The sequence below is a fragment of the Eriocheir sinensis genome, unplaced genomic scaffold, assembly GCF_024679095.1.
Source record: "Eriocheir sinensis breed Jianghai 21 unplaced genomic scaffold, ASM2467909v1 Scaffold634, whole genome shotgun sequence".
NCBI classification, from domain to species: Eukaryota; Metazoa; Arthropoda; class Malacostraca; order Decapoda; family Varunidae; genus Eriocheir; species Eriocheir sinensis.
In genome coordinates, this window is record NW_026111981.1 from 195,807 (window position 1) to 217,353 (window position 21,547).

Below are 21,547 nucleotides of genomic sequence, written 5' to 3' on the forward strand. Positions count from 1 at the left end.
TGCACGTCAGAACAGACGCATAAATTTGAGGTAAACCAGTTTGTATTGTTGTTAACAGCAACTAATCTAATTTTATTCGAAATAATTTTATTCTTATATATTCAAAAAAGCCTCAATTTAGTCGCATCAAAAATATGTATTATAGCAACAGCTCGTATAAACGAAGAGCTATACAGTGAATATAAAAAATTTCCTTACAGCATATTACTAATTTATCGTGAACATGGTGTTCAAAGCAAGTAGTGTTGTTCTGAGGATAAAATTTTGCAGTCCAACCATGAAATTTAACAAGATTTAAAAAGTATCAGCCTGTCAAGTTACATAAATAGGTACTTAAGATTATTTAAATCTTCCTGATTTATGTTGTACTTATATACAACAACAAATTTCAAATGTACAATGTATGTATATGTATGTATCAAGCTATGATCACAGCGCTTGCAATAATACTATGACGAAAAAATTATATATATATATATATATATATATATATATATATATATATATATATATATATATATATATATATATATATATATATATATATATATATATATATATATATACTTCTTCCATATCTTCTTCATATCTTTCAATTTCTGGAGAAAACAAAATATATATATATATATATATATATATATATATATATATATATATATATATATATATATATATATATATATATATATATATATATATATATATATATATATATATATATACTGTTACTGTCTGAGGTAGGAGGAGGAAGCCACGTAGCCTCGTCAGCTCGTATACAATAAATAAGTCATTGATCGATGACACGGAGCTAGCCACCCAGTAACGCCTCTTCCTGTTACGGGTCATTGTCTTGTACCCAGAGACACCGTGTGTGTGTGTGTGTGTGTGTGTGTGTGTTAAATCACCTCGACGGTAACTGTTTTTGTGTCTTGACTCTGTTGTGCCAGGCATGGCCTCCTCCCCTACCCATACCCCCCCTCCTCCTCCTCCTCCTCCTTTGTAGAGTACTGGAAATGGTGTAGCAACTAACAACTATCTATTTTTTTTCTTTTTAAATTTATCATCAGTAGTGGTTATATTTTCCCTCAAACACACACACACACACACACAAGCCAGACCAGTGTGACATGACCTTCCCAAGCGTCTTCTCGCCTCCCCCGTAAACAAACACGTGCGAGAGAGAGACTCGGGGCCGCATTACTAAACATTTCGTCGAACAAGCACAAATATCTGACAAGGCTTTCATAGGAGTTTTGGGCATTTCCAGGAGTAATTTTATGATCCTGGTGGTAGTCTGACCCTTCTTCTGTACCGTGAACCTAAAGAAACACTCATTAGAACCCGATTGATCCCCTCTTTGACCTTTGGAAATAGTTGATGTGGGAAGCGAAAAGGTCTTATAATACCGATCTTGGAATTACAGGAACTGATGTAAAGAGACAGAAGAAAAGGTACTGTGTTTATTATGGCTGATGAGGTTACCGAGAAGCTGAACATGAACACTAATGGAACAAGTGTAATGCCCGGAGGTTGTCATCCATTGTTTTTTTGTACGTTGTGTTTATTATGGTTGATGAAGTTACCGAAGCTGAACATGAACACTAATGGAACAAGAAGACAAGGAGAGCAAAGAAAGGGAAGGAGGAGAAGAGGAAAGGAACACATACAGCCACAAGAAAAGGATGATAAATGATGATGCAAGAAGAGGAGAAAAAGACGGAATCTGCAGCAACAGGAAAAGGAGAAAAGACAAATCCAAGAACAAGAAAAGGAGAAAAAAGAACCAATGCAAGAAGGAAGAAAAGAAACCATTACAACAACTGGGAAGAAAAAGGAAATAATGCAAAAAAGAGAAAAGGAACGAACACAAAGAAAAGGAGGAAAAGTGGCGAGAGGAGAAGACATGAATGCAGATTACCATCTACTAATACCACTTCTTACATATCTTCCGCGTTCATCTCCATCTTTCTTACCTGCAAAAGAGGAGACAACAATTAATAGAGAATAAAGAAAATTATCTAAATAATTTCTATAATAATAAATCTATAATATAATTTAAATTATTTATGGAGCGGCGGTGGCTGAGTGGTCAGCGTGCGGGCACGGTGTCCAGGAGGACGTGGGTTCGCGTCCCGCCCGCCGCCACAGCTGGAGGACTGCCCATGCTGTCCTGAAGACCACCTGCCAACCCGAACTCTAGAATCTCTCTCAGTAAGAGGATCAGAGATGAGCGCCGGGGAGCAGAATGAGGCAAGAAAGATGGCGCCACTATAAACACTTGCCTGAGCCATAACGGGCTGGCCCCGAACCACCAGGCCCTACCAAGTAAGTCTACCCCAGCCATAGGCAGAACGTGAAAAATAAATAGGGTAGGCGGTGGCTGAACGGATAGCAAGACGGCCCCGCGTTCAGGAGGACGCGAGTTCAATCCCCGCCCGGTGCCACCAAGCTGAGATTTTTCAGCCGCCGCCGAGTGGCTTAAAACTACCCACATGCTGTCCAGAAGACCACCTATCAAGCCGGACTCTAGATTCTAGGATTAAATATGAGCTCCGGGAGGGCAGCATGAGCCAATGCAAGATGGCGCCACTATAAACACTCGCTGACACAGACACACAGCCAGACGCACAGGTGTTTGTGTATTGACGGGTGGCGTAGGACTTTGTGTGATAAAGGTGTGCGCCGGTTCGGTAGGGAGGTGGTGGTGGTGGTCAGTGCACTGACGGTGATTTGAATGCCGGGCACTTGGTACTGCCTGACGGCCAATTAAGTATGTTATTTATCTATTCTATCTTTGGAGCTTGGGAATTACAGGTGTTGAGTCACTGACTGTGAAATGTTTTGGATATTGTGATATGTAATTATATTTGTGCTTAGTTTTTTGGCAATACTGCCCAGGGTACAGTGTTTGGGTCTTAATAGGTGGTGATACCTGGGTGGTGATGGTCGTCGCCAAACTGCTGAAGCAAGCTGGTAGCGGTCTGATATACCGGAACTAGGGCGATTGGGCCGTAGGCCAATGAAGTGAGTTATGTCTTATCATTTATTGTGTATGAGAATTGTTTACATTGTTATTGTTGGCTCAGAAATATTCATCTAATGTTACTGCGTGAGGCTGTGTGTAAAATTTCGTGAATGACTCATGCCATGCTGCCCATACAGGTTGAAATAAACGATTTGACAACGCTTGGCCTATATTCGTCCTACATTTCAACTTCAAGCCATGAAGGAGACTGAGGCTGCGCTGAAGAAGGAGCGAGGGACAGCAAGAGATATATTCACACGCAAGTTTAACCTGTTCATGGAGCGTCATGGCAAGGGGGATCCGTTTGATGTTTTGGAGGCTATCCACGGTGAAGTGGTGAGTACTTTTAGACATTTGGAGGAGAAATGTGAAAACTTGATCACCTTCCTGGTAGATAATGACCAGAAGGAAGAGGTGGATATAGCACGTAAATACTTATTTGACTGTGAAAGTGATCGGTGTGAAGTTTTACGCTTGTTGTCCATCGTCAAGTCAAGTCAGGGTCATTGACAGATACTTTTGTTCAAGGGATAAGGAAAATAGGCTTCGAGTGTGCTTTCCCGGGCAGGCATCCAGCACATATCTGACAGAATTTGGAGGAAATTTTAGCAGGGAGGGACACAGCCAATCGTCTTCTGCAGTGGTAATGACATCAGTAAGGTGGGTAGCGAAGAGATATTTCGGCGCTTCAGGAATCGTTTGCTAAAGTGAGGGACTGGGGGTGCCAGGCTGTTTGTGGGTTTTGCTGAGGAGGGAGGTGGGAGAGAGATGGCTTTCCAGAGCCTAAGCAGTAAACAGCAGGCTGGCGGCCAACTGTAAGCGAAATGGTAGGCTATTCCTTGACAATTGGGACCTCCTCTAAAATAAAGGCACCTAGTATGCCAAGTAAGTCGAGCACATGTCACTCCAGTGGGTGGAGGTTCTCGCAGACTCCTCGAGCGATCACTTAGCACCCTACAGAATTTTTAGAGTAGGCGAGGGGAGGCCTGTCAATGCATCGCAGACTGGGACTAGGGGCGCAGGAGAAATCGAAAGGATATAAGAAAGGATGTGCTAACGGCTTATTACACCAACAGTAAGAGTCTCAGGAACAAGATAGATCTACTGAGGGGAAAGCATGTGTCGAGAAATTCGACATTATAGATATAACGGATACATTGGTGGATACTGCATACAATAACTTCATGTCTGAGTATGAAGATGGTTACCAGATGTTTCACAAAGATAGAAAGGGAAGAAGGGAGGGGGTGGCACTTTATGTTAAAGACACTTAAATGTTCCGCTAACAACTCTATTCAAACAAATGGCGACTCAGAATCAGTTTGGGTGGACGTCCACAAAGGAAAGACAAACTAATTCTAGGGGTTCTTTACAGGCCACCCAACCTCAGCAGGCAGGACACTGATATATTACTACAAGAGGTAGACAGGGCGAGCAGGAGCAAAATGTCTGCATAATGGGGATTTTAACTATAGGAATATAGATTGGGAAGCGTGGTGGGTGATCTAGAGTCTGAGGATTTTCTGAAAGTAATACAAGATAATTTTCTCAGACAGTAGAGGCCCACCAGGGGTAACAACATTCTGGACTTGGTCTTAACTAACACCGAGTATATGATCAGCGAGCTAGATGTTGAGAATTAGGTGGCAGTGATCACAAGGAAATTAGGGTTTAAATTAGACTGGTGACCCATGAACTCAACCTGCGTTGGTGCCCGACTTTAGAAGAGCTGATTATGAGGGGCTCAGAAGACACCTTGAGGAGGTAAATTGGGAAACCTTAGGGCTGAGGGCCAGATCTCAGGGCTGGAACTGGAAAGACAGGGAACCAAGTAGAAATGACCTACAATAATTTAGTTAGAGAAATTGCAGAGGGTCAGACACAGCATATCCCTTACCAAGCACGTAGGAAGGAAAATAACGACCCCAAATGGATGACCCAGACTCAAGCATGAAATAGGCTTGAAGAGAGGAATTTATAGGAAAATAAAGAACGGAGAGATCCACCTCAGGGTAGGTATGTTGAGCTAGCCAGGTCGGTGAAGAAGAACACCCGCCTAGCAAAAAGAAATTATGAGATTAGGGTAGCCAACGAGGCCAAGAGCGATCCCAAGGGCTTCTTCAAATTGTACAGGACGAAAACAAGGGACAGAACTGGACCGTTAAAAACAAACACGGGCGACCTCGTTGAGAATGGAGAAGATATGAGCCAAATGATGAATGACTATTTCCTCTCAGTTTTCACGCAGGAAAATCTAACAACCATTCGGAGAGAGTTCAGATATATGAGGGTGACGAGAACGACAAGTTGAGGATGTGATCATCACTAGGCAAGTAGTCCAGGATGAGATTGGTAGGTTGAAGAAAAACAAATCGCCGGGCCCAGACGAAGTATTCCCAAGGGTTCTGAAAGAGTGCAAGGAAGTCCTTAGTGGCCCTCTTGCCGATATCTTTAAGATGTCGGTAAATTCTGGGTATGTGCCCAATCAATGGAAAGTAGCTAATGTGACGCCGATTTTCAAAAGGAGACAAGTCAGCCACCTCAAACTATCGCCCAATTAGCTTAACATCAGTTGTAGGGAAAGATGTTAGAGTCAATTATAGCCAGGAGCATTCGGGACCATCTAGAAAAGCATAATTTAATTCATGATTCACAACATGGGTTCACAAAGGATAGGTCTTGCCTTACTAACCTGTTGTCCTTCTACACTAAAGTAATCGAGGCGGTTGACAGAGATGAAAACTATGACATATTATATCTAGATTTCAGTAAAGCGTTCGACAAAGTCCCTCATCACCGGCTATTACTAAAATTACAGGCTCACGGCGTAGATGGGAAAGTTTTGAACTGGATCAGGGCGTGGCTTAGTGGTAGGAAGCAGAGAGTGCAAATCAATGGTAGGAAATCTGAATGGGGCAGTGTTACGAGTGGAGTCCCACAGGGGTCGGTGCTGGGTCCTCTGCTTTTTATTATTTACATCAATGACTTGGACACAGGAATTAGTAGCGATGTCAGTAAGTTCGCAGATGATACCAAGATCGGTAGAGTAATCCAATCAGACAGCGACGCTACCGTTCTCCAGGATGAGCTTGACAGACTATATGACGAGGAAGTGGCAGATGGAATTCAATGTGGGAAGTGTAGCATTTGAAATGTTTGAGAATACAGATCTTCCAGGTGTCCATAGTCTTAATAAACGAATCGGACTCCCATCACGACTGTTCCCCAAGGCCACATGGAAGATTAACATGGGTGAATTTTCCCGTTCAAGGTGCAGAAGCCGTCCAAAACTATCACTTGGATGCCTAAACAGTATATGAAAACCAAGAAACTTTTACGAGGGGCTTTTAAACAGGCGAACTGAGACTAAAACGGGCTTGAGTGTAATGGCATGGAGAGAGAGGGTTGAGAGAGTCCCATGAGAAGTTCCTTGCGTGGCGCTCTGAAGGAAGCAACGAACCCCGTCACTCAAGATGTATTTGCGTCTAGTAAGTGTTGGGAGGTGAAATCAATAACGTCATGAGAGAGAGAGAGAGAGAGAGAGAGAGAGAGAGAGAGAGAGAGAGAGAGAGAGAGAGAGAGAGAGAGAGAGAGAGAGAGAGAGAGAGAGAGAGAGAGAGAGAGAGAGAGAGAGAGAGAGAGAGAGAGAGAGAGAGAGAGAGAATGCCCGAGTAATGATGGCCGAGGATATTGGAGCCGAAAAGAGGGAGGAAGGATTGTCGTCGGAAAAACTAAAGAAGAAAACTCCGAAAATCTGGTCGAGGGGAAACTGAAGGAAGAAGGACGAAGGAAAGGAAGAGTGAAGTAAGGAGGGATTACAGAAAGACCGTGAGTATGGATGTATCTATAGAGAGGTGACAAAAATATGTACTCAGGAATATCAGTAGAAAACTTGAGATGAAAGCGGCGAAGTGAACCAAAAGATATATAAAACCCCGAAGAAGAAAGTCTATGAAGGGAAACTAAAAGGCTCTTGAATATCTCTGTATCTATAGAAGAGTTAAAAAAAAGTACAAAGGAATATAAAAAAAAAAAATAATCGAGATGAACCAAAAGAGAGAGAAACAAGACTAAGAGAACGAAGAAGAATGAATTAAGAAGGGAAAACAAAAGGACCTTGAGTGTGTATGTATCTACAGAGGACCCAAAAAGAGAGATACTAAAAAATCATTGTCAGAAAAAACGATGTCAAAACGGCGAAAATCTGATCGAAGAGAGACAGGAAGACAACGAAGAAGAATGAAGTAAGGAGGAAAAACAAAAGGCCCTTGAGTATGTATGTACGTATGTATGTATGTATGTATGTATGTATGTATGTATGTATGTATAGAGAAGCCTGAAGGAAGGAAAGAGTACAGTACAGTACAGGATGGAAGCTTAGGTTAAGTTAGATTATGCATGTATGTATGTATGTATGTATGAACGTATGTATGTATGTATATATGTATGTATGTATGTATAGAGACGCCTGAAGAAAGAAAGGAGTACAGTGAGGGGGAGATGGAAGCTTAGGTTAAGTTAGATTAGGTTAGGGTGAAGTAAATTAGATAGTTAGGGCGTCTTCTTAAGTACCGTATGTCCTAGAGGCAAGGGAAGGAAGGGAGAGCCGAGACGAGACAAAATCGAAGTTGAGGAGGAGGAGGAGGAGGAAAAGATAACTGGAGGCGAGTAAAGTAAGAGAAAGAGAGAGAGCATAGACAGCGAGGAGGAGGAGATTGTAGGTATGAGGCCAGAGAACAGAGGACCTTGAAAAAAACAATGAGAATGAAAGACGGAGAAGGATAAAGGAGTAGGGAGAGGACGACAGAAGAGAAAACGAAAGATGAAGATGAAGCCATCAGGGAGAACAGAGAACAAGGCAGTATGGCAGGAAAACTGAATGGAGAATGAAGGCTTGGTAGACGGAGAAGTTAGATAAAGGAGGAGTAGAAGCAAGATAAAGATTCAAGGGACGGAAACACAATAAAGGGACAGAAGAGAAGGAAAACAGAAAGATGAAGATGAAGACTCGGGAATCAGAATGAACAGAAAGAAACAAGGCAGTATGGAGGAAAACTGAAAGGAAAATGAAGGTAGACGGGAGAAGAAAGATAAAGAAATTGAAGTAAGATAAAGATTCGAGGACGGGAAGAACTCAATGAAAGGGACAGAAGAAAAGAAACAGAAATGAAGATGAAGACTCGGGAATCAGAAAGAACGGAAACAGGCGGTATGGAGGAAAACTGAATAGATAATGAAGATAAGGAAGAGGAAAGAACAGAAAGAAGAGAAAGATGGAGAGGAAAGAAGAAATAGATGAAAGGGATAGTAGGAGGAAAAGAACAGGGAAACGAAGATGAAGAGGATGGAGGAGGAAGAAAGAAAGAATAAGAAAAGAAAGGAGGAAAGAAGAGGAAGGTTAAGAGAAAGAGAACAGAAGAAACAGAAGGAAGATGAAGAAACAGATAGAATGAGAAAGGAAAGACAGAGAAAAGAAAAGAACAGGAAGTAGGATAAAGATTTGGGAAAGGAAGAACACAAACAGGAAGGAGGAAAACAGGAAGGAAAAAGGAAGGATGAAAGAAAGGGGAAGGAAGAAAAAGGAATGAAGACGAAAAAGAAGAAGAGAAGGAAACAGAAGGAAAGAGTTTAGAACAAGAGACAAGCAAGACACATGAAAGAAAACAGGAAGATGGACGAAGAAGATTTGGGAACAGAATAAGAGAGAAAGGACAAAAACAGCATGGACGGAAAACAGGAAAGATAAAGATTTAGGGATAAAAAACATGAAGGAAGAAACAGGAAAGAAGAAAAAAAAGACGAAAAAGAACAAAAAGAATAAAAAAAAAAAGACGAGAAGAAAAGAAAAGAAAAATAGACGAGAAACAGAGAGAGAGAGAGAGAGAGAGAGAGAGAGAGAGAGAGAGAGAGAGAGAGAGAGAGAGAGAGAGAGAGAGAGAGAGAGAGAGAAAAAGAGAGAAAGAGAAAAAAAAAAGAAAGAGAGAAAAAGAAGAGAAAAGAAAAGAAAAAAAAAAAAAAAGACCAAATAAGATAAGAAATAAATGAGAAAACATAAGAAGAAGAGAGAGAGAGAGAGAGAGAGAGAGAGAGAGAGAGAGAGAGAGAGAGAGAGAGAGAGAGAGAGAGAGAGAGAGAGAGAGAGAGAGAGAGAGAGAGAGAGAGAGAGAGAGAGAGAGAGAGAGAGAGAGAGAGAGAGAGAGAGAGAGAGAGAGAGAAACTTCAGAGGATAATTAATAGAGGAAACGAAGGAGATGAAAGGAAATAATAAAGAAAAACTTGGAGGAAAGGAAAAATGGAAGTGGCTTAAAGGAAGAGGAGGAGGAGAGAAGGAGGAGGAGGAGGAGGAGGAGGAGGAGGAGAAGCAGGAGGAGGGGGCATGATAAAAGGGTTTGGGGCGAGGAATAGGCTGCAAAATACTAAGATGAGTTGCCTGAGGATAGAGGAGGCTGAAGATTAGCTATAGGGCGGTGAACCAGCTACCCCCCCCTCCCTCCCTCCCTCCCACCACCACCACCACCACCACCTCAAACCTCAAACCCCAGCAGACAAAGTGACTCTCTACTCTACTCTCTGCATTTCTTTTATGTAGTGATATAAGTTTTCTTTCTCTTTCCTCCCTCTTCCGATATTTGGCGTCACTCAGTCTGCCCGGGCTTGAAGTGCTGAAGTTACATAGTTTACCCACAATCCCACAATTCCCACAATCGTTGCGTTCAGCATGGAATTTAGGATACTAGACTGATGTCCCTGAGTTTCCTTTCCATATTGTCTCGTTCTTTCTGTTTTGTTTTGTTTTTCATCTCTTAATCCTCCATCTTCGTTTCTCTCTTCCTTCCATGCTCTCTTGTTTCTTGTTGTTCTTTCTGATTCCCGAGTCCTCATTTTTGTTTCTGTTTTCCTTCTCTTCCGTCCCTTTTATTGTGTTCTTTCCGTCCCTCGAATCTTTATCTTACTTCTCCCCGAACATTCGACAGGACGAAACTTCGGATGTTTTTCTTTTTCTTTCCTGGTTTCTCATTAGTTCTGTTTATTGCTTCTTCTACGCTATTTTAGGCTTTAACTTTATCCTATGTCCCCGAGAATTCATCCCTGATCACTCGACAGGAAGAAGCTAAATATACCTAGCTCTATCCTGGTTTCTACTTTATCTTGTTAATTGCTTCTTCCTTCTCACATGTATACCTTCCTAACTTAATCTAATCTACGATGACTCCTCAACTAACTCCTACCCTGACCTGACTTGACCTAATATAACCTTACAATCTTTCACAGCCTCTTTAAACCTTAACCTTTCTTTCTTTCTTCCTTCCTAACTTAATCTAACCTACGATGAATCCTCAACTAACTTAACCTAACCTGACCTGACTTTACCTAATATAGCCTAACAACCTTTCACAGCTTCTTTAAATCTCAACTTTCCTTCCTTCTTTCCAAACCTAATCTGCTACTCTTTTCTTGCTTTGCTTTCATCCTTTGTTCCCAAGTGCTGATCCCTAACATTCAACACGATACTTAAGATACTTGGCTAATGTTCCCAAGTGCTGATCCCTAACATTCATGACTCAACATCTCTCCTCTCCTCTCCTTTCATGCCTCGCTCTGAATTCAGTCTTTCCGTAAATCGACAGCCGTTCGGGTTCTCCCATCGCAACACACGGCTCTAATTAAGTCCGCCTCGTAAGCTATGTCTCTCGCGGCGACTTGTGTTCCCTTCAGCCTCCCGCTCGTACACAATACCGAGAACTCTAAAACGCGGTACTGAATCGCTCGGCCCCAAGACTCTGCCAGCGGCGAAAACAACAAATACAGCATCGAAAACCCATGCGTCTGGGAGAGGACTGTCGCGGCGGGGGGTGGAACCGTCTTGTTCCGCCAATATGGTGAATGCCAGCGGTGAAAACAACGTCTGGGCGGCTATACATCAGGCGTCGGGGAATGCACAAACAGACACATACGGGCAGACAGAAAGACATGCATTATATAGTTCTTCTTATGTAATAGCCTCGCGTCCTAGTATTATAAATCTGATAACAGGTGAATGGACTAGCAAACATACATACATTTTTTTACAGCAAAGGAAACAGCTCAAGGAAAAAAAAAAAAAAGACAATGGAAAAAGCCCTCAAATCACTGCTCCTATAAATACAGACAGACATACAGACTTACAAACTTTATATATCGTTCCTTTAACATAAAAAACTTCAACTCAAGCAATACATGACCCCAGTGTTGATATAAGTAAGCCCTGATGCACTACATACATACAAACATACATACGTTCATACATATAAATACATACAAACGTAAGACAAAAGTGATGAAATACGTATAGCTGCGCGTGGCCTCCGTACTTATCTCCGTCGCATATACATATACATACATACACAATATACAATACATAACATCATTCACTTACCAATAATATGTCTTTTCTTCCTTTAACAATCTAGCTTCAATAACACATGACACCGGTGCTGGTATATGTTAGTCGAGCTGCTCTACAACATAAGGTTCGCCAACCACCACCTAACAAGCCAGAAGAAGAAGAAGAAGAAGAAGAAGAAGAAAAAGAGGAAGAAGAAGAAGAAGAAAAGAAGAAGAAGAAGAAGAAGAAGAAGAAGAAGAAGAAGAAGAAGAAGAAGAAGAAGAAGAAGAAAGAAAAAGAAAAAGAAGAAAAAGAAGAAGAAGAAGAAGAAGAAGAAGAAAAAGAAGAAACCAGACTTAAAGAAACTAAAAACAGCCTAAAACTAACTATCAACTAAACCCAGGCGTGTGTTACCTCTGCTTCAACACCAAAACAGGCAAGTTCCCGTCTCCCAACACGGGTGCTACAACGTCTCCTTGCTGGGGCGAGGAACAAGCGCTGCAGACACGAACAGGAGCCTCGCGGGAACACTTCAGGCGGGCAAAAAAGCACCTCGTAAAAATAAACGTCAAAATTGCCACCACAGAGCAAAGCGGCGCCACTAACGCTGCGGGGCTGGGAAAGGACGCCCTAACAACACGTGTGGGGACGCCTAAACAAATACCAACACACGGAAGAGAAAGAACCTGACGCATTGCTTAGTAGGTCTTCTAATTAGTATGTACAGGACAGGTAAAGAGGTCACGTGACATACTACTACTTGCCAGGTGGAGGTCGTGGTCATAACAAGTCTTGGAACGGGCAACACTAATAACGATACATGAGAGAAAGACATTATTAGATAGATAGATAGATACATAGACATAGATAGATACATATCCCTGCCTTATGAACGTGGATTGTGTGTGTCATAGAGAGAGAGAGAGAGAGAGAGAGAGAGAGAGAGAGAGAGAGAGAGAGAGAGAGAGAGAGAGAGAGAGAGAGAGAGAGAGAGAGAGAGAGAGAGAGAGAGAGAGAGAGAGAGAGAGAGAGAGAGAGAGAGACACACACACACACACACACACACACACACACACACACACACACACACACACACACACACACACACACAGCTCCGTAGCTCAGTCAGTTAGAGCGCTGCGCTGCCAGGCTTAACGGCCTGATTGACGGCAGTACGATAAAGTAACGCCCATCACGGGAATGTGCTGCACCGTGGCTGGCGAGGACCCGGGACGCATTGGCTGGTATTCTAAGACGCTTGCTTCTCTTACATCAATCATTTATAAAGGACTAAAAGAGGTTAAACGCGTCCCCATGAGTGTTTGTTAACGTTCATGGTACAGAAGAAGGGTCATACTACCACCAGGCTCATTAAACTACCCATGGATATGCCCACAACTCTTACGAAAGTCTAATGGAATTGCTTGGGCACCGGAGGGTTTAATGACACGGCCCAGCTTCCCCGCCGTGAGTGAGTGGGATCGCCTTGTATACTGATCCTGTATATATACGTACACATGACGGATTATCTAACAACGGTTCCTAAACTTTTCCAAGAGGAGGAAGAAGACTGCCTCTATAAAAAACTATAAGAGTGTGAAAGAGAGGGACATCAGGCCTCCTCAGCCTCGCCTCTCTTGGAACGATGAAGTGACAGATTTTTGTTTCAGATTTCATTAAAAACAAAATATTATCAATCATTTCAAGTTCACATCACTTAGCTCATTCATGGTTATGAAGAGGTTGGTGGACGTCTAGGTAGTTTGTATAGTATTTCCGCGTAGATTACGTGTCCTATTGTATGTTTAGCGGTGGGTGTGTTTTCTGTGTCCTGTTCATACCTGCCAGGTTAATTACTGCCATACATGCCAATCCCTGCCACCCCCCACCCGCGCCTGCTTTTCCTCACTGCCTCCCTCTGTGGACCTTTCCAGCGCCCCAGATTGTGTAATACCGCCCACTTTGGGGACCATTAATCCAATAGATCTCTCAAAGGCCTACGATCCCATTTGAAGTGTTACTCTGAGCCAACACCTTTACACCTCTCTCTTGCCGTCACAAACCACGATATAAGCATCTCTCTCTCTCTCTCTCTCTCTCTCTCTCTCTCTCTCTCTCTCTCTCTCGACCATCCACCTACACCCACCCGCACCCACACCCACCCACCCACCCACCCACACCCACACCAGCACACACACACACACACACACACACACACACACACACACACACCATCTCTCCCCACACCATCTCTCCTCACAAACAAACAAACAAACAAACACACACATACATTTACATATAGGTAAGCTTTTTGTTGTATTGTCAAAGCCTACGACGCCTGATTTCTCCATATCTGAGAGAGAGAGAGGAGAGAGAGAGAGAGAGAGAGAGAGAGAGAGAGAGAGAGAGAGAGAGAGAGAGAGAGAGAGAGAGAGAGAGAGAGAGAGAGAGAGAGTAAAACCTCCCACAGTAGAAGTGAAGTGCATTAACTCAGTGTCTTCCTGAGCAGTGAGGTGTGCCCTGGAGCAAGCGCACCAGCTAATCAACACTTGTCACCAACTATTATATCAGCGCGAAAACAGCCAGCACTGAACCTCATAAAGAAAACACGCTTGGCTTTGTCTCACGGCGTCTAGAGAGGGACAGAAAGAGGGGGAAGAGAGGTCCATATTGATTTCTCCTGTTCTTTCCTACCTATTGCTCGTGGCTTATTCTTCCTTCCTCCTCCCATTACGACCATTTCCCTCAAGGCCACAGAATGAGTTACCGGGTTTTCATGGTGATTTTCCTGTTCAAGATGCAGAAGCCGAGTAAACTATCACCAGGATCACAAAACAATAAATTAAAACCCCAGCAACTTCTTACGAGAGGCTTTTCAAACATCACAAAACAGTCCATGAAACCAGCAACTTCTAATACGAGAGGCTTTTCAACATCACAAAACAGTCCATGAAAAGTGCCTGAGCAACTTCTACGAGAGGCTTTTCAAGCAGGCAAAGTGAGGCGCCGATACGTTTATGAATACTGGCTTTGTCTCGTGGCATCTAGATAAAGCGAGGGAGAGAAGCTGGCGAGTGAAAGAACCTTGACACACACACTTATAGGCCCTTTCGACACGAGTGGCTTCTCCCTGCTGCGGCACGTGCCGGACGGTTTCAGGGTCCTTACATTGACTTCCCTGTGAGTGCAGTTCACATGAAGCCTGCCGGATCCGGCAACCGCACCCTGCCGGACTGCCAGCAAGACCGCAGCGGCAGGAAATGCCGCACAGGCGGTTTCGGTGGTCATGTGTTGCTATGGGCGCGTTCAATATTGACATGCGGTGTTTATGGCGTGCGGCGAGGATAATACTGTCTCAACACTGGGAGGAAAGGCACGCGACCACTTAGCATCATTGGAAAAGCTGGTGGCGCACTATATTTACCATCTTATGAACTTCTTCAATTAATCGTATATTGAAAAATGTAAGTGTCTTACATATTAATTCTGTAAACGTTCTGTACAACAAACATCTGCATTTTAAATTTCAGGTTATGCGCTTAATTAAAATTATCATGACACGTTGAGCTGCTGATCTTCGAGATTAAAGAGACGGCATGTTTGCCGAGGGATCCTCAAGAAGATTAATTATACACACACACACACACACACACACACACACACACACACACACACATTGGTCATTACACATTGGCTTACACACATTGCACCTCGAGGCGTCTGATGGGTGAGCAAGAGTCAAAGCCATCATGTTCCATCTCTCTCAGGAAATCAAAAGTAACTAAAAGGCTAGATCGCTGCCTAACAACAAAGAAGAACAGAACGAGAGGCCAGAGGAGAGGTGTCTTTATACTCTCCTCTTTACTGAGTTCAAGTCGTAGGCAGGAGGAAATACAGATGAAGAAATGCTGGTCCAGAGTTTACCCGAGGAAGGGATAAAAGAGTGAAGAGGCTGGTTAACTTCTTGCATAAGGATTTAGATAGAATAGGGATGAGCAAGAGTGGAGAAGTCGTGCAAAGCAGGATGAAATCTTTTATGGAGGATTTAACAAAAAACATGAGTAAGTTGATCAGTAGAGTAATTGGATGAGTGGAACAGGCTTAGTAATCATGTGGTGAGTGCTACATGCGATAGATACATTTCAAGGTTAGATAAATTCGTGAATATTGAGGTTAGGTACACAGGAGCTGCCTCTTGTATAGGACCTGCTCGGCCTCTTGCAGACTCTTCCGCCTATCGCATCAACTATTTCCAAAGGCCAATGAAAAAGAGATCAATCGGGTTCTCCATGAGAACGCGCGATTCTCGGTTCACGGTACAGGAGAACAGCCATACTACCACCAGGGTCATAAAACTACCCCAGGAAATGCCCACAACTCCCTGCGAAAGCCTTGTCAAGTGTGAGCTGGGGCGTCAGAAATGTTTAAGAATATGACCCTAATGTTCTTATCTCGTATGTTTCCAGGGTTCGCTTAAATCGGCTGTCATAAATCTACTCTCTTTATAAAGGAACTGCAGCTTCATTCGAGTTGGAGCAATATCACTGAGTTGCTGTAATGACAAGGTTCAACCATAGTCCTTATAATTTCAACCCCGTGATAGCAGCGCTTTGAAGTAGCTCCTGCTGTACATTGAATCTGTTTTGATATGAGACACTTCCTATTCAGACTAATGGCGTACAGATCGATGAACTTACAACCATCGGGGGACTTGCTGGGACATACTGAGGTCCCGGACCATTCACATGTCTCCCCCCCCCCATATGTGATGGAGCCACAAGTGTGTGTCGCGGCATATGTTGATGTTAGCGTTCCCCTCACAGCGTTACCGAAGTGATGGAGCGACGATAACTGGCCACGGAAAGGGAAGGTCGGTATTCCAGACGCTTCCGCCTCTCTCAAATCATCTATTTCCAAAGGCCGAAAAGGAGATCAATGGGGTACTATGACTGTTATATTTTGGTTCATAGTATAGAAACCTCATCAAACTACCACCAGAGTCATAAAACTATCCATGGAAAAGCCCGCAACTCCTACGAAAGACTTGTCAAATATGTGCTTGGCTCCGACCCTTAGCCGCTGTCACTCGCCTTCTTTTGTGTGTATTTCCTTCTGCTCACGACTTTACGCATACAAACGGGAAGTATCAAGAAGCCTTCCATCTGATTCTGACCTCTTTCTCTTATATCCAGGAGCAGCGCCAAGTTCTTTTCTTTAAACTTTACTTGCCCTTGAGCTGCTTCCTGACTATGAGAGAATGTTATCACTTGGGCAGGTCTTCTTTCCCTCACGTTACGTAGTGGACTCATGACTCGTATACAAGCTACACTTCCACGGCCTCCTCCCTCCTTCGTCCTTGTCCCGGCAGAAGCAATCGGCACAGCGCCCGCCCATGAGCTGTTCGTCCGGTCTTATGGTTCTGTCGATAAATGGACGCACGAGGCAGCCGGCGAAAGTAAATTGGCAGTAACCCGAATGTCACTGGCGGCCCGACGCCCCGAGGGTTGTGGCACACATGTCGAACCGGACCCCAAAGGACACGAGCACACGGGCGACGAGGGTCCTTTGCGTGGATCAGCCGCTCGGCAAACACGACGGCCTGTGCCTCGGAGCCTTTGATCCGGGTCTGCTTGGGTCTGTCATACACACACAGTCCTCTTCCTTACCTCTCTCTGGTCCTCTGAGTGGTACTGACAACCCAACAAACCTCCCTGTGAAACGCCCAGTGGTAGACAATAACATGGGCGGTACTACTAATTTTGCAACACTCGATCACTATTCTATTGCTGAAACACGATTATAATGATTGGTTGCTGAAATACACGATTAATCTTGCAACATTCGACCACTGTTCTATTGCTGAAACACGATTATAATGATTGGTTGCTGAAATACACGATTAATCTTGCAACATTCGACCACTGTTCTATTGCTGAAACACGACTATAATGATTGGTTGTTGAAATACACGATTAATCTTGCAACATTCGACCACTGTTCTATTGCTGAAACACGACTATAATGATTGGTTGTTGAAATACACGATTAATCTTGCAACATTCGACCACTGTTCTATTGCTGAAACACGAGTATAATGATTGGTTGCTGAAATACGATTAATCTTGCAACATTCGACCACTGTTCTATTGCTGAAACACGACTATAATGATTGGTTGCTGAAATACACGATTAATCTTACAACATTCGACCACTGTTCTATTGCTGAAACACGATTATAATGATTGGTTGTTGAAATACACGATTAATCTTGCAACATTCGACCACTGTTCTATTGCTGAAACACGATTATAATGATTGGTTGTTGAAATACACGATTAATCTTGCAACATTCGACCACTGCTCTATTGCTGAAACACGACTATAATGATTGGTTGCTGAAATACACGATTAATCTTGCAACATTCGACCACTGTTCTATTGCTGAAACACGACTATTATGACTGGTTGCTAAAACACACGATTAATCTTGCAACATTCGACCACTGTTCTATTGCTGAAACACGACTATTATGATTGGTTGCTAAAACACACGATTAATCTTGCAACATTCGACCACTGTTTTATTGCTGAAACACGACTATTATGATTGGTTGCTAAAACACACGATTAATCTTGCAACATTCGACCACTGTTTTATTGCTGAAACACGACTATTATGATTGGTTGCTGAAATACACGATTAATCTTGCAACATTCGACCACTGTTCTGTTGATTAAACACACGACGGACTGTGCCTCGGAACCTTTAATCTCGGTCTGCCATCCCCAGCCAGGCCTCTACTAGTACAGTAAAGATATGGCAAAAAGGGGGTCAACCCACCACAAATTGCAATAGTTTGTCTGATAAATGCTTATAAAAGTAAATTATCAATACAATAACATATCAAAAGTCTAGAAAAATCTAATTATGGGACAATGTTTTAAATTTGTGATAAATATACACCCTAAGAAAAAGTGTCAATTTTATATGCGAATAAATCATATAAAGTTATATGTACACATTGTTTTCCATTATAACAAAACTAAGAGCTTCATAGTATGTAAAATTTAATTTAGAACACATTTTATTCCTGTACTTTTTCCCATTTTCTTCATAGATTTCGATATAAGAGACTTTTCAAGGGTAAATGAGGTATTTTTGCATATTTTACTAAGAGTTCCAAATCGATCTCCTACAGTTTTCATGCTAGATCAAAAGTAAATAGATTTTTGGAAAAGGAAAATCAATATCTACAAACGATCACTCTCCTATTTTGCATTTTTACTTTTTATATAGTAAAGTAATAAAATCAAAATATGTATTGGGGCCTGTCCAGATGATATGGAGTGGATTATTATAACTAATTCATTGTTATTTTCCACCACTTCATCTTCGCTAATCATTTATTGTTTCATGTATGTTCGTTCACCCCTAGTATCACTCCTATTACTTTTGTAATCACTGTGTCACTGTGTTTGTTGGTGCTGTTTCATGTGCAACGTGATTGAGTGTAGGGATTGACTGTGCCTATAATAACTAACCGCAAGGCCTAGCGTGGAGACTTTATCAGTTCCTCATACTCTTAATTACGTTTTGCTCTGTTCGAATCTTTCCTGTGAGACACTTTCTCCCCATAGCCTACAGAGACTCATTTTCTTTAGGAACCACTGACGTTCCGAATCAATTCAATACTTCACTCGACTCATAACTTGACCAGCTCAAACTCAAACGAGTACTTAATGCCAGATCCTGTTTGCAGATGTGGGTATTGCATTCTCTGGTCATTCTCCACTGGCTCGTTATCTTCGTCGAAGTGTTATCTCTTCAGGGTCGCTCCCTATCAATTAATCTCATGCCAGGATTGTGAACGAGTTAATAGTTCAGGAGATTACTGTGTCACATTCCAAGCATCACTTTTAACCATTAGTGGTTACTAACAACTTTCGTACAACCGTTAAATCGACTTGTACATCAATCAAAATGGTGTTCAACGTAGAAGAGTTTGTCGGTAATCCCTCTGTGGAGAAACTTAAAACAGCAACCGTAACTGTGGAACAACTTAAATATATTGCTACAAACTATAATATTCCCTTCACTAGTCAAACAAGAAAACCCGAGTTGATGTCCCTAATTCTAGCTCATCTGGGTGACCCTGAGGAGGCTGACCACCTCATGGAAAGCCCTACCTCTTTGGATTCTGCAAACCCGCAATCGCCCTAGAGATAGAGAGGGTGAAAATGCAGGCACTCCAGATGAAGCTAGAATATGAAAAAGAAGCAAGAGCACTTGAACACGAACGAAATGAAGAAAGTAAAACACGTGAAAGGGAAGAGAAAGCACGTGAACGTGAACATCAACTCAGCGTGCTTCAGCTGCAGTCCTCAGACGGGGGGACTCGAACCCCTAATAGGTTGCAGATAACCAAATTTCTTCCTCTTATACCTCAATTCTCGGATTACGATCCAGAAGCATTCTTTCGAATTCGAATCCTCTGCCATTCACTGATCTACCTAGGAGGACTGGACATGGCTAGTCAAGCCCAAACTCAACGGTAAGGCCTTGGCAGTCCTAGACAATATCGAAGACAACTCAGATTACGAGGTAGTAAAAAGCGCTATTTTAGCAGCTTATGCAGTCACCACAGAGAGATATCGACAAACCTACCGCAACATGAACAAGACATCTGGTCAAACATACTTGGAGTTTGCATCAGAGAAACTCCGAGCTTTGAGACACTGGCTTAAGTCGGCAGCTGTAACCACATATGACGATCTGGTAAACCTTGTAGCTCTAGAGGAATTCAAAAGGAAGATACCATACTCAATCATGTTGCACATCACTGATAAGGATGAGACTGAACTCTTAAAAGCCGCCAAATTGGCGGATGTCTTTTCACTAATACATCGCTCTATGCCCTCAGGAGACAAGAAACTTCAGCCTGTGGGTAAGTCAGGTGCAAGCTATAGCAAGGATGTAAAACCCGCAGAGAGTAGTGGTAGTGCCAAGTCTCATCTCAAAGGCCAAAGTGTACTCATCTCCTGAGGGTTCGGCTAGCAGCAACAACAACTCTCACGTCATCAGCCGAGTCAGTGAGTCAGTAACCACTTACAAAGTGACCAGTGAACTATAGGAGGTGAACAATACTATTTTTCTCATATCTCATCATTTCTGTGTCCATCTTATCTTTTCATTCATCCATTCATCAGTGATTATCATCCATTTATTAATTGGTGGTGGTTATTATTATCTATTATTATTGTGTGTCATTGTGTGGGTTTCTTGTGTTTTCTTTTTCTCATTGTTATCTGTGTGTCATTTTGTCTTTGGTTTAATCTTCGTTTTGGTATATTATCTTGTTATGCTTAATGACCTTCACACCATTTACTTGATTTAAACGACCATAAGGTCTTAAGAGCAAGTAACGTAATTACTCTCACTTGCTACAGGTGTTGTTAATATTGTTGTTTCTTACTTATACATTAAATTTATGTTAAGGACTATCTTCGTATTTTCATCACCTCATTTAATGTTCGGTAACCAGTTTCTTAAATTATCACAATAGACAAAACTACTGTGTCGTCAGTAACATTATTGGAGCGAAGGATGCTGTTAGGTGGTTCACTCTCCACAATGGTGTGAGCCTTCCACCAGAGAGGCTGATCAAAAGTGATCACGGGGGTAGTATTGTACTTCTTTGCATGTGATGATACAAATACTAATGTTGAGTATATGCAAGTAAGATCATTCGGATTCATGTCTATCATGGGCATGAATACTACAGAGGCCTTCCCTGGGTGTTGTCCTCTGGTAATCATTTGCATATATCCATTCCAAAGGGGTCTTGATATTTGAGCAATGGAGGAAGTTTTCCACAGCAAATCAGATTGAAGATACGGCTCTTTCATGTCTATATTTTCCAAGACAGCGTAAGACATGTTGTAAATAGCTTCTCTCTGTGATGGATATGGGTGTATGTTTATCTTTCCTAAAGTAATGATATCTTTCAAAGGGATGGTAGTCACTAGTCAGTCACTGATCTGAAATTAAAAGAAAATGCATATGTAAATATGCAGATAAATCAGATTTTTATGCAACATGTTGCTCAATTCCTACGGTAAACCTAAGTTTTATGTTAGAAAATTTCCTGAAAAAATGT

At 42.3% G+C, this 21,547-nt stretch overlaps 1 long non-coding RNA gene across 1 annotated transcript; it reads left to right on the forward strand.

The window, feature by feature from the left end:
- Positions 1 to 2,630: 2,630 nt before the first annotated feature.
- Positions 2,631 to 3,186, forward strand: LOC126993565 (uncharacterized). The gene is made up of 2 exons (XR_007747956.1): positions 2,631 to 2,770; positions 2,923 to 3,186. It is a non-coding gene; the product is annotated as an uncharacterized LOC126993565 (long non-coding RNA).
- Positions 3,187 to 21,547: the final 18,361 nt, after the last annotated feature.